Source organism: Cnephaeus nilssonii (assembly GCF_951640355.1).
Source record: "Cnephaeus nilssonii genome assembly, chromosome: 4".
NCBI classification, from domain to species: Eukaryota; Metazoa; Chordata; class Mammalia; order Chiroptera; family Vespertilionidae; genus Cnephaeus; species Cnephaeus nilssonii.
This window is the reverse complement of record NC_137075.1, coordinates 34,190,617-34,202,110: the sequence shown is the minus strand read 5'-3', so window position 1 is coordinate 34,202,110 and position 11,494 is coordinate 34,190,617. Positions and strand designations below refer to the sequence as shown.

Here is an 11,494-nt window from a genome sequence, read left to right as displayed (position 1 = left end):
ATTAATTTGTTTTCTGATCATCTGTAATTCCTTCATCAGGAAAATTGGAATGAATGGGGCTGGGGTTGTGTGACAGCTAAGTTAGTTGGTCCAGTGATCTTCATTGATGGTTTCATTCGACCAGGGGGCACTGTAGGCTTTATAAGAAATGACTTTTTCTGATGGTCCCAGAAAATTGAACAGTTAAGTGAGGAGACCAGCGAGCATAGGAGCTAGTCATATTACAGACAGAAAGGGCGGGGAGAGGAGGAACAGTGTTTACGTAAAATTCATCTCAATTTTCAGCTCTGCCACTCTATGTAAACTTCAGAAAGCTGGAGTCCAGAATTTATAAATTCATTGTGAATGACTCTTTGAGCACAGGTAGAGGAGTAAGAATATTACTGGTCATTGTGAACAAGGGAACTCAACAGTAAACATCTCCATAACCTGTTTCAGTTTTTAATTGTTATGACTAAAATTCCCTTAACCCTATGATCTAGAAATTATTTAAATTCCCCAGATATTGTACCTTTTTATACTATGTCTTTGAAAGTAGAAGAAACAAAAAATAAAGAGAAAAAGGTAGAAGAAAACATAAGGAACAAAAATAAAAAACAGAGAGGACAACATTTAATCAGACCAGCAAAGTGTGGTTGGATCAGAATCAGTTATGTGGGTCAGCAGGGTGCCCAAGAGTTGGATAGGAAAAGGGGAAAGATAAAAGTTAAGTCAAAGTGAAAAGTATATACATATCTAATTTATCCCAACCAAATTTTGTTGGAATCATTTTGTATGCAGATGGTGACTGTATGTCTTGGTTTCTACAACTTGCCTGACTTCAAGGAAACCAGTTATTTCTGCAATAAACAGTACATGCTATCATATTGTTTTCCTTGATCAGAATTTTCATGTAACTGAATTCAAAAAGTTCTCTGTCAAACTATGCAATTTAGGAACTGGGTCACATTTCCTAGGATTCTTCAAGTTTCTACATAACCCATTGAAACACTGATAATCTAGGAACACCATCCACCCTTCCTCATACAGAAACTTCGTGTATATAATGTGTTTTAAGAAAAACCACCAGCTTATAGCTTCATCTGTTGGAAGCATTGACTGCTACAGTCCTGCACTGTTTGTATTCACAGTTTTGGAGAGATGACTGTGCCATCTCACTGGGCCAATGTGGGTGGAGTTTGCTGTTAAGATGAATGACAGAGCTGAGGTGTGATTGGTCCTCAGTGAGTTTGGTGAAACAGACTGAGTGTAGGAACAAAATTTGCCTTGGTCCAGGACTCTACTCCCTCCAGAGCAGGGACAAAGGCACCAAGCACCTTGGCAAGAAGTCATGGAGAGACACCTGGGGGCTCTGCTGTGGCTTCTGTGGGCCCAGGTTTGCTGTGAGTTGGGGTGTCCCAGATGGGGAGCTGGGGAGTGTTCCATAGCTGACTATAGAAGGGGAAAGGCAGAGCTGACACAGAGCTCCTAATTGGGTGTTTCTTGGGATATTGTACAGGTTTAGAAAATCTTATCAATCACCCCCAGTGACATATTTGTTTGTTTTTCTCTTTCCAAGCAGGGGTGAGAGGGGTGAAGGTGGAGCAGAGTCCTTCAGCCCTGAGCCTACAGGAGGGAACCAGCTCTACTCTGAGGTGCAATTTTTCAATGTTAGTGACCTATGTGCAGTGGTTCCGACAGAATCCCCGGGGAGGCCTCACCAGTCTATTTTATGTAGCTTCAGACAAGAAGCACAATGGAAGGTTAAGCGCCACACTGAATTCTAAGGACTTGTACAGTACCCTGAACATCACAGCCTCCCGACTGGAGGACTCAGCCACCTACCTCTGTGCAGTTAGAGCACAGTGCTGCCAGGTGATCTGCAGCCTGTACCCAAACTACAGCTGGGCCTGCAGCCCCACCCCTTCCACGGGCAGGCATGTTGCCCCACATTAGGCTTTGCACATCTTTGGGTTTTCAAATTTATGTTCCAAACTTCTTTTCTGTCTTAAAATTAGACTCTTCAGCATTGTCATTTCACCTTTTTTTTGCCTTATTTCTTCCCTGAAATCACTTTATAGGTAAAGAACTCTAATATGGAACCACTAAGATAACTGATAAAAATGCCAAATCCAATGCAGGCAGCACATAAATGACTCTGCTGGAAAAGGCTTGGAAAAATATAGGGTGGTCAAGAAGTAGGAAGAGCCTTGGCAGGTTTTGCTCAGTGGTTAGAGTGTCAGCAGTTGGATTCCTGGTCAAGGGTTGCAGGCTCCATTCCTGACCCTAGTGGGGGATACCTGTGGGAGGCAACCAACTGATGAGTCTCCCTCACATCAATGTTTCTCTATCTCTCTCCTGCCCCTTCCTCGCTCCCCTCCACTCTTCAAAAAAAAAAGATCAATGGAAAATTATCCTCCAGTGAGTATTAAAAAAAAAATAAGTAGGAAGAGATTATTCTGCTTTTTCAATTAACTGAAGACAGTTCTACTTTCAAGGAAAAAGGAAGAGAGCCTGTGAAATGTTTTTTAAAGTTTGTATTTGGCTTATTCACTCCTGGACATAACAAATATAAGAAAAATAAGTTTATTGAGTGGCAAATACTCTATCTAGCTTATTGCATATATTATCTATTTAGTACAAATAACACCCTGTAAATATGCACATTCTCATTTTATGTATAGATAAAATGAGGGTTGTTGAGTATAGGTGACTTGTTTAAACTAACATTATTATTAAACTAGAGTCCTGGTGCACCAAATTCGTTCATGGGTAGGGTCCCTAGTCCTGGCTGGCAATCAGTGGGGCAATCGTGGGGCCCCCACTGCCACCCTCTTTGGCTGGCCTGGTGCTGCCTGCTCGCCTGCCCTGCCCCTCGCCTGCCCTGCCCCTCGCCACCACTGCAGGTCGGGGCCTGTGGGCTAGTAGCAGCTCCTGAATTGAGCATCTGCCCCCTGCTGGGCAGTGAGCATCATAGGGACTGGTCATTCTACTGGTCGTTCTGCCGTTGGGTCGATTTGCATTATTAGGCTTTTATTATATAGGATAATTAAAGCCGGGGTTACACGAGAGCTTATACTTTGAGTTACCTGATATAGAACAGTCTTTAAAACCACCTATTTCAAGTGATTTCTTTTGATAAATTTGTACAATGTGTTTATATACATCACCGACAAAATATCATTTTTAGGTCATTTAAAATTAAATTTATTAGCGTGACATTGGTTAATAACATTATATAAGTTCCGTATTTGCAATTTTATAATACATCATCTGTCTATTGCATTGTATGCTCACCTCCCAAAGTGTAGTCTACCTCCATCACCATATATTTGATCTCCTTTACCCTCTTCAACCTCCCCTTAACCCCCTTCACTTCTGTTAACCATCATACTGTTTTCAGGATCTCTGAACTTTTTGTTTGTCTTGTTTGTTTATTTGTTGCTTTTTGTTTTATGTCTCACATATGAATAAAGCATATGGTTCTTGTCCTTTTCTGTCTGACTCATTTCATGTAGCATGATATTGTCAAGATCCATCCATATTGTTGCAAATGGCAATATTTCATCCTTTCTTATGGCTGAATAGTACTCCATTATACTATATATGTACCCCAAATATTTAGCCAATCATCCACAGAAGAAACTAAGGATTTTTGTTTTTCATGTCTTGGCTTTTGTGAATAACACTGAATTGAACCAAGGGTTACAAACATCTTTATGAATAAGCATTTTCATATTTTTAAAGTATATACCCAGAAGAGGGATTGCTGGGTCATATGGTAGCTCTATTCTAACTTTTTTGAGGAACCTCCATAATGTTTCCACAGAGGCTGCACCAATTTACATTCTTACCAGTAGTGTACCAGGATTACATTTAGGGTGTTCCTAAATAGCACCTTATATGGAAGAGCTCATGAAAGTTTTCATTCTGTTCCATGAAACTCCAGCACACTTCCCTGCATTGCAAGTGAATCTATTACTCATGATTTTGTAACGTCATTCACAGTTTTGGAAAGGGAGCAGAAAGCTTCCAGGATTAACCTAAAAATCCTTCTGTTGTTGCCAGAGATAAAGACTTCTGGCCACCAAACCTGAGGCTTAAATTTCCATGTGGGATAATTGCAATGCAAACCGAATTACAAACTGTACTGTCCTTATTATAATATAAAGGCATGAATAGGAATGATGGGGACCCTCAAAATTAAGATGAAGGCAAATGGGGAGATTTCAGTGAAGCTGGAAGCAGGACCAGCTCCCTGGGAATGTGACCCATGCGGTTGCAGAAGGAACCCTGCCCTTGGTTTAAGGCTCTGTTATCACTGTCTTGAAGTTCTTAATAATTTTACCTTTGTACTAGTGCTTTTAGAGTTCCATCCCCTTATGGGATGGAACATGTGTGTGAGCAAAGGAGGTACATGGAGCAGCAGGACACAAGACAGGAACACACGCAGGCTCAGGTTCACGGTCTCAGCAGGGAGTGTCTGAGCTAAGCAGTTGTCAGGGCCACCTTTGGGCCTGGGCATGCTCTCACCATCTGGGGCTTTGACATGCAGCAAAGGGGAGCAGTAAACTTTGTTGGTCAATGACTACAAAAGTGTATACATGGACACTTCAGTAAAGCAGCGTGGCAATATCTTACAAAACTACACATACTCTTTTCTTATGATCCAATCATGGTGTTCCTGGGTTTTTACCCAACGGAGTTGATAAGTTGTGTTCACCCAAAATCCTGCCCGCAGGTGTTTATAGCAGTTTTATTTACAATTGTCAAAAAGTTGAAAGCAACTAGAATGTCTTTCGATAAGTGAATGGATAAATACATGGTGGTCTATCCAAACAGCGGAATATTATTCAGTACTAAAAAGAAATGAGCTATCAAGCCATGAAAAACTAAGGAAAAGTTAAATTTATCTTACTAAATAGAAGAAGCCAATCTGAAAAGGCTATATACTGCATTATTCCAACCACATACATTCTGGAAAAGGCAAAACTATGGAGACAGTGAAAAGACCAGTGGTTGCCAGGGCTGAGAGGAGCGGGAGAAATGACTAGGAAAAGGACAAAGGGTGTTTTGGGTGGTGAAATTAGCCTTGATGATGCTATAATGATGGATACATGTCATTATACATTTACGTAAATGCACAGAATGTACAACACAAAGAGTAAACCCTACGGTACACTTTAGTGATAATGTTGTGTCAATGTGAGTTATCAATTTTAAGAAATATACCACTCTCATGAGGAAGTTCATAATGGGGAAAGCTATGTATGTGTGATGGGAGGGGATAAATTGGAAATTGTGTACCTCCTTCATTTTTCTGTGACCCTAAAATCTCTGAAATAAATAAGTTTTTTAAAAAATTAAACTCAGACTTACATGAAACTGCATGAAGAGTTAGTGTTTTAGATAAGTGGCTCCTCTAGAAACATGGCTTAATGACACGTTTTCGCAGCGTTTTTGAATAAGAGATCCCAAATTTTCATTTTGCATTAGATCTCAAAAATAATATAGCCAGGCCTGGATGAGTATTTTGAACCCCTGAACCCCCTTTGCAAGGAGAAAGTCTGAAGACAGAAAGCAATTAGTTTGTTTTAGGAAGTGTTTCTTGTTTGCATATTAGTAAGCTCCTCCTCCTCTAGGTTCTCCCAGTTGTGGAGATTTTCTTTATTATTTTCTAACAAGATCTATATGGTAAGTTATATCTATAATAATACAAGTGTAATATGCTAATTAGACCAGATGTTCTTCTGGATGTCCTTCTGGACGACCTTCCGGATGAAGCCAGGGCTGTGAGGGAAGCCTGGGTCCCGGGTGCCAGAGGGAAGCCGGTGCCGGCAGCTGGGGGAAGGAAGGCCTACTCTTGCATGAATTTTGTGCATCAGGCCTCTAGTATATATAAGTCTTTAGAAGAATATCCAGCTTACTCATGGCTCAGCCATGGAGGCCCCTCAATTTCTCTGCCTGTGAATAAATATATTTACACTACATGGTAAAGTCTCATTTTATTCCATTTTACTATGGCCTTAGGTTCTCCTTCATCTATCACTGATCTTATAGGAGAAATTAAAACATAGATAGGAATTTATCCAGAGGATCAAGTCTCTGCCACTGAAGAAGTCCCATTTTAGGGGCAACATCAAACCCACTGGATTGCATGAGGATGTGAACTGGTCTTGGGGTTCCAGGATACAGGATAATATCTCACCACTCTAACGTGAATCTACATTGTACACAATGAGCCCTCAATTATTATTTGTTGTTAAACAGTGTAAGAGAATTTTTCAGCTCTAAGAGCCCTTAGAAATCCTTTTGATCAACCTCATTTTATAAAGACAGAGACTAAATTCAAGATGCAAGTATGAAACAATTAGATAGTAAATGGGCTTGGAATATGAATACACTGGACTTCCTCACTTCCTCTTTAGCATTTTTCCCTTGCTTCGTTCCCATGGGACCATACTGTTGAGCAAAGATAAACCGTGTAACGGAAGTGCAGATACTTAGATCTCTGCAGTCTGGGTCTGGGAAAGCCATGGTCAATCATTTGGAACACCTGGATACAGAATTTTTAAAAATATATATTTTTATTGATTTCAGAGAGGAAGGGAGAGGGAGAGAGAGATAGAAACATCAATGATGAGAGAGAATCATTGAGTGGTTGCCTCCTGCATGCCCCCTACTGGGGATCGAGCCTGCAACCCGGGCATGTGCACTTAACCCGGGACCCTTCAGTTTGCAGGCTGATGCTCTCTATCCACTGAGCCAAACCAGCTAGGGCTGGATGTAGAGTTTTAATTTGTGCGAATATTTGACACGTAGGGCAGGAAAGGAGACTAAGGCTGAGCCATTGTTACTGTATCAGTAACCAGTCCATCACTCACTGGCTTCTGTAAGTGGAAGCCAAAGGTGATAGTGCCATCTCAACACACAGATGTATTTCTAAGGAATTGCCTGTAAGTAGCAAATATATTCATTATCCCAATTGGACATTCCCTGAAGGCAGGATATGAGTATAATGAACATTAAATCACATGTTGTCAGCAAAAATAATCATTGGAATTAGAAGTCTCATGCAGCTGGAAGTTTATGAAGATGCTAGATCAAGGTTTTCCAGGCCAACACATTGACAGTAAGTAAAACAATATTGTATAAGTAACTAGAGGCCTGGTGCATGAAATTTGTGCATGGGGTATGTGTGTGTGTGTGTGTGTGTGTCCCTCAGCCCAGCCTGCACTCTCTCCAATCTGAGACCCCCTGAGGGATGCCCGACTGCCCATTTAGGCCCAATCTCACAATCTAGGACTGCTGGCTCCCAACTGCTTGCCTGCCTGCCTGCCTGATTGCCCCTAACCGTTTGTGCCTGCCAGCCTGATCACCCCCTAACCACTCTCCTGCCAGCCTGATCAATGCCTAACTGCCCTCCCGTGCCAGCCTGGCCCCCCACAACTGCCCTCCCTGCAGACCTGGTCCCTCCCAACTGCCCTCCCCTGCTGTCCTAATCGCCCACAACTGCCCTCCCCTGCTGGCCATCTTGTGTCCACATAGGGGCAGCCATCTTGTGTTGGAGTGATGGTCAATTTGCATATTACTCTTTTATTAGATATGATCATGGAGCTGGAAACTTTGCCCAAGGGATGACTATGTTTGTGCTATAGTTAATACATCAAACACTGTTTTTCATATAGTTGTTCACATTCACACCACTTCATTCAGTTCTGCATACCATACTGCCAAAGAGAAAGTTATTGAGCTAAGTATTTGTCTCCAAAAAGAGGAAAATCTGACCAGAGAAAGGTTTGGGAAATGTGTGTGTGTGTGTGTGTGTGTGTGTGTGTGTGTGTGTGTGTGAATCCTCACCCGAGGATATTTTTTCCAGTGATTTTTAGAGAGAGTAGAAGGAAGAGGGAGAGACACAGAGAGAGAACAATTAATGAGAGAGGGACAGATGGATTGGTTGTCTCTTGCACATGCTCCAAGGTATGTGTCCTTGATCGGAATCGAACCCGAGACCCTTCAGTTTGAGGGCTGATGCTCCAACCACTGAGCAAAACTGACTAAGGCTTGGAAATCTTATCTGATGGAGAATGAATGAAAGAATCGAAGATCCTCAAAATCAAGAAGTTTTACATAAATGAAAACAGACATTAATTTCTGAGTTGATGTTCTTCACCATAGCTGTTTTTAAATCTTTAAGGGTGTGAGATGTGGAAGAGAGATCAGATTTATTCTTTGTAATTCCCTAGGACCAGTGAGTTCAAATTATAGGAAAGGAGTCCCCACTTCTGAAAATGAGGTAGTCTTGTTTTAGGATCACTTTCTGTTTATATTATTCCCTTAGCAGACACGGGCAATATTTACTTTCCCCTAGATTTATTCTCAGAGGTAATCAGAAAATTCCAAGAAATTCAAATGGATAAGAAAGGTGTGTTTTTTTTTTTCCCTTCAGCAAAAGATAATTCTGGAAACTCACAGGACTGAGAGATGTTATCAATGTCTTGGGAAAAGAACATTGTAGTGGAGTTTGGGAGAAAAGTGATAGAATATGGAATCTGATCCAGCAATAGCCAGGAAGGCAGGAATCCATGCTAGGAGAGTTGGCTTATACTTTAGAAGAAATTCCACTAAGGATATGAGTCAGTAATTACATTTTAGGATATGCCATCATTTGATATGAGAAAAAGAAACCACCTCAAGAATAAATTTACATGTGTTTATATTTTCTGAATCTGGAGATTTCGTTTTTTCTTTGTGTAAGAGAGTGAATCACAGTGCTTTCTGATTTCAAACATGTAAACCCAGGTCATCATTGAACAAATACCAACAGCTTCTGCCTCTTTACAACATATTAACAACGACTCAGTAGTGTGCAGGGATAAAATCTTGATCTCTACATTCTTGCTTAATCTCTGGTCTAAAAAAGTTAATTTGTTTCACTTATTGCTGCCTTTGCATGTCTGAGTCTCTCATAGGAAACAGGGTAAGAACATTTAACAGCAAGTTCAGTAGTTGTGAATGTAACCACAAGATGGCAGTGCACCTCTGCTGATGCAGGACTTGTGGAGGGTGCATTTTAGTGGATTCTGAATGATGGGCTTTGGCAGAAGCACAGTCTTTTTCTTACTGGCTGGGTAGAATGTGAGAAGGCCCTCTGGCTGTCAGAGGAAAGGAGGGGTGACTTGACAACAGCAGTAGCTCCCCTGGCTGTGATCGCAGGTCCACAATTGGCCCTGAGTGGGAAGAACGATGAAGACGTCCACTGGAGCTTTGTTCATGTTCCTGTGGCTGCAGTTGGACTGTGAGTTGAGGGTTTATGGGAAACAATATATTAGTGGGTATTCTTTAGAAGCAACACTGGCTTTATTCAGGCTTCCTTAGTTACTGTGGAAAAAGAAAATTCTGAAGCATAATGATCTGGTTACTCTTTTTCTGACTCTTTCTTTCTGCATTAGGGGTCAGCCATGGAGAGAAAGTGGATCAGCATTCTTCCACCCTGAGTGTCCAGGAGGGAAACACCGCTGTTATCACCTGTTCTTATTCGGACAGTGGTTCAGACTACTTTCCTTGGTATAAGCAAGAACTTGGAAAAGGTCCCCAGTTCATTATAGACATTCGTTCAAATAAGGACAAAAACCCAGTTGAAAGGCTCACTGCTTTCTTGAATAAGACGGCCAAACATCTCTCCCTGCACATCGCAGCCACCCAACCTGGAGACTCAGCCGTCTACTTCTGTGCAGCGAGTACACATTGCTTCCCAGGCACCTGCATCCTGTACACAAACCTGTGAGTGGGGCATCCCCCTCTGCCTGGGACAGACCTTCAAGCACAGCATTTGTCATGTTTCTTGTCTGCAAGTGGAAACTAATGTGTTGCATGTTAAAAACACATAATAGGATGGTTAGTTTTCAAGATGACCCAGGAAGAGTTAGAACATTTTGTTAAATGGCTATTGCATATGGATTCTTGAAAGGAGTTAGTAATGTTTTATGTTGAAATTGAGGCTTTAAAGATGAATTTACATTTGATATTTAGATACCACTCCTATAAAAAACTTCTTACCATCAATATCATAATCCTTATTATGCATAGATGTTTAAGTATTTTATTTTAAAAATAGTATTTATTTATTTTATTTTAAAACATTATATGTTAAACATTGAAAATATCTACAGTACAAAACCACAAAATTGATAATTCTATAATGAGATAATATTAATTATTATTTGGATCACTCTTTTCATCAATTTTTATTGTAATTAGTATCATTTTTTTCACTGACTATTATGCCTTCAATAGTGCATTTCCATTTCATCAAGTATTTCAAACATCTGCTTTTTAATAGCTGTGTGAGAGCTTTTAATAACTTATAATTTTACTAGTGGCCCGGTGCATGAATTCATGCACATTGAAAAGAAATTAATTAGAAGAAATATTATAATATTGCTATTCGCCCTTTCTCTGTAATAGAAGTGTCAGAGATGAAAGAAAATTAGTAAAATGTATATGAAAATAATATATAAATTGATTAATAAATAAACAATAACAACATGATATAACAACAAAGACATGATATAAAAACAAGAAAAACATGATATAAAAATAACATTGATAAAAACAATGAATGATAAATTGATTAAACTTATTCTAACACTGAAGCCAGTGTGAGACGGGGACAAATCAATTTTTGGAATCAGAACAACCTCTCCTCCACAGATCCTGTTAATACTTCAGTTTTAATTATGTTAGGTGGAAATCTTTTGATAATAAATCTAGTACCATTACAAAGACCCCATTTACTATTAAGATTTCTCAGTAGCATGATGATTGCACTAACTTTCAATTCTAATTTATGACACGGCATTCCCAAAGGGAGTAATACTTTTAAGAAAGTATTTGATGGGAAAAATTTTCTTTTCAGCTTCATCCGTTGAATCTAGTATTATTGTCAATTACACTGTAGTCCCTGAGTCTTAGTGCAATATCCATTCCCCAGCCTTTTTCACCATGTAGGAAAAGTATAGGCTACGTCATTGCATTTAATGTAGGAAACAGGATACTGATTTGTTTCATTTTAGTGGCATTCAAATTATTGGGATCTGGTTTACAATGAATGAGCAAGTCTCTTTCAAAACAAGGTCCTCCATCTTTGTTTCTGAATATGACGGCAACTTCGGTTATATGGGGATAATTATATCTACCTGGATCACTATTACGATCATATTTAATTGTCATTGTTACTTCTGTGCGACAATGCCACTTTCTTTCAGCTTCAGAATATCAACAAAAATAACCAAATTCATGATCGACAATGACAGATTGAAACACAATCATGTGATTGGCACCAGCAAGAGCTTTATATGTATCACGCATGTGCGAGTCAACTTAGCCTTTTATATATATACTAGAGGCCCAGTGCATGATTGAATCATGCACGTGTAGGGTCCCCTACACGCTTTTGCTTTTGATCACGGGGAGCTGGGTGCCTGTCCGCTAGTGCACCAGGCCTTTCAGAAGC

The 11,494-nt window shown here is 40.1% G+C and overlaps 1 gene segment (V, D, J or C); it reads left to right on the top strand.

Annotated features, from left to right (window-relative positions):
- Window positions 1-9,225: 9,225 nt before the first annotated feature.
- Window positions 9,226-9,766, top strand: LOC307097662 (T cell receptor alpha variable 13-2-like). The segment is given in 2 exons: window positions 9,226-9,277; window positions 9,432-9,766.
- Window positions 9,767-11,494: the final 1,728 nt, after the last annotated feature.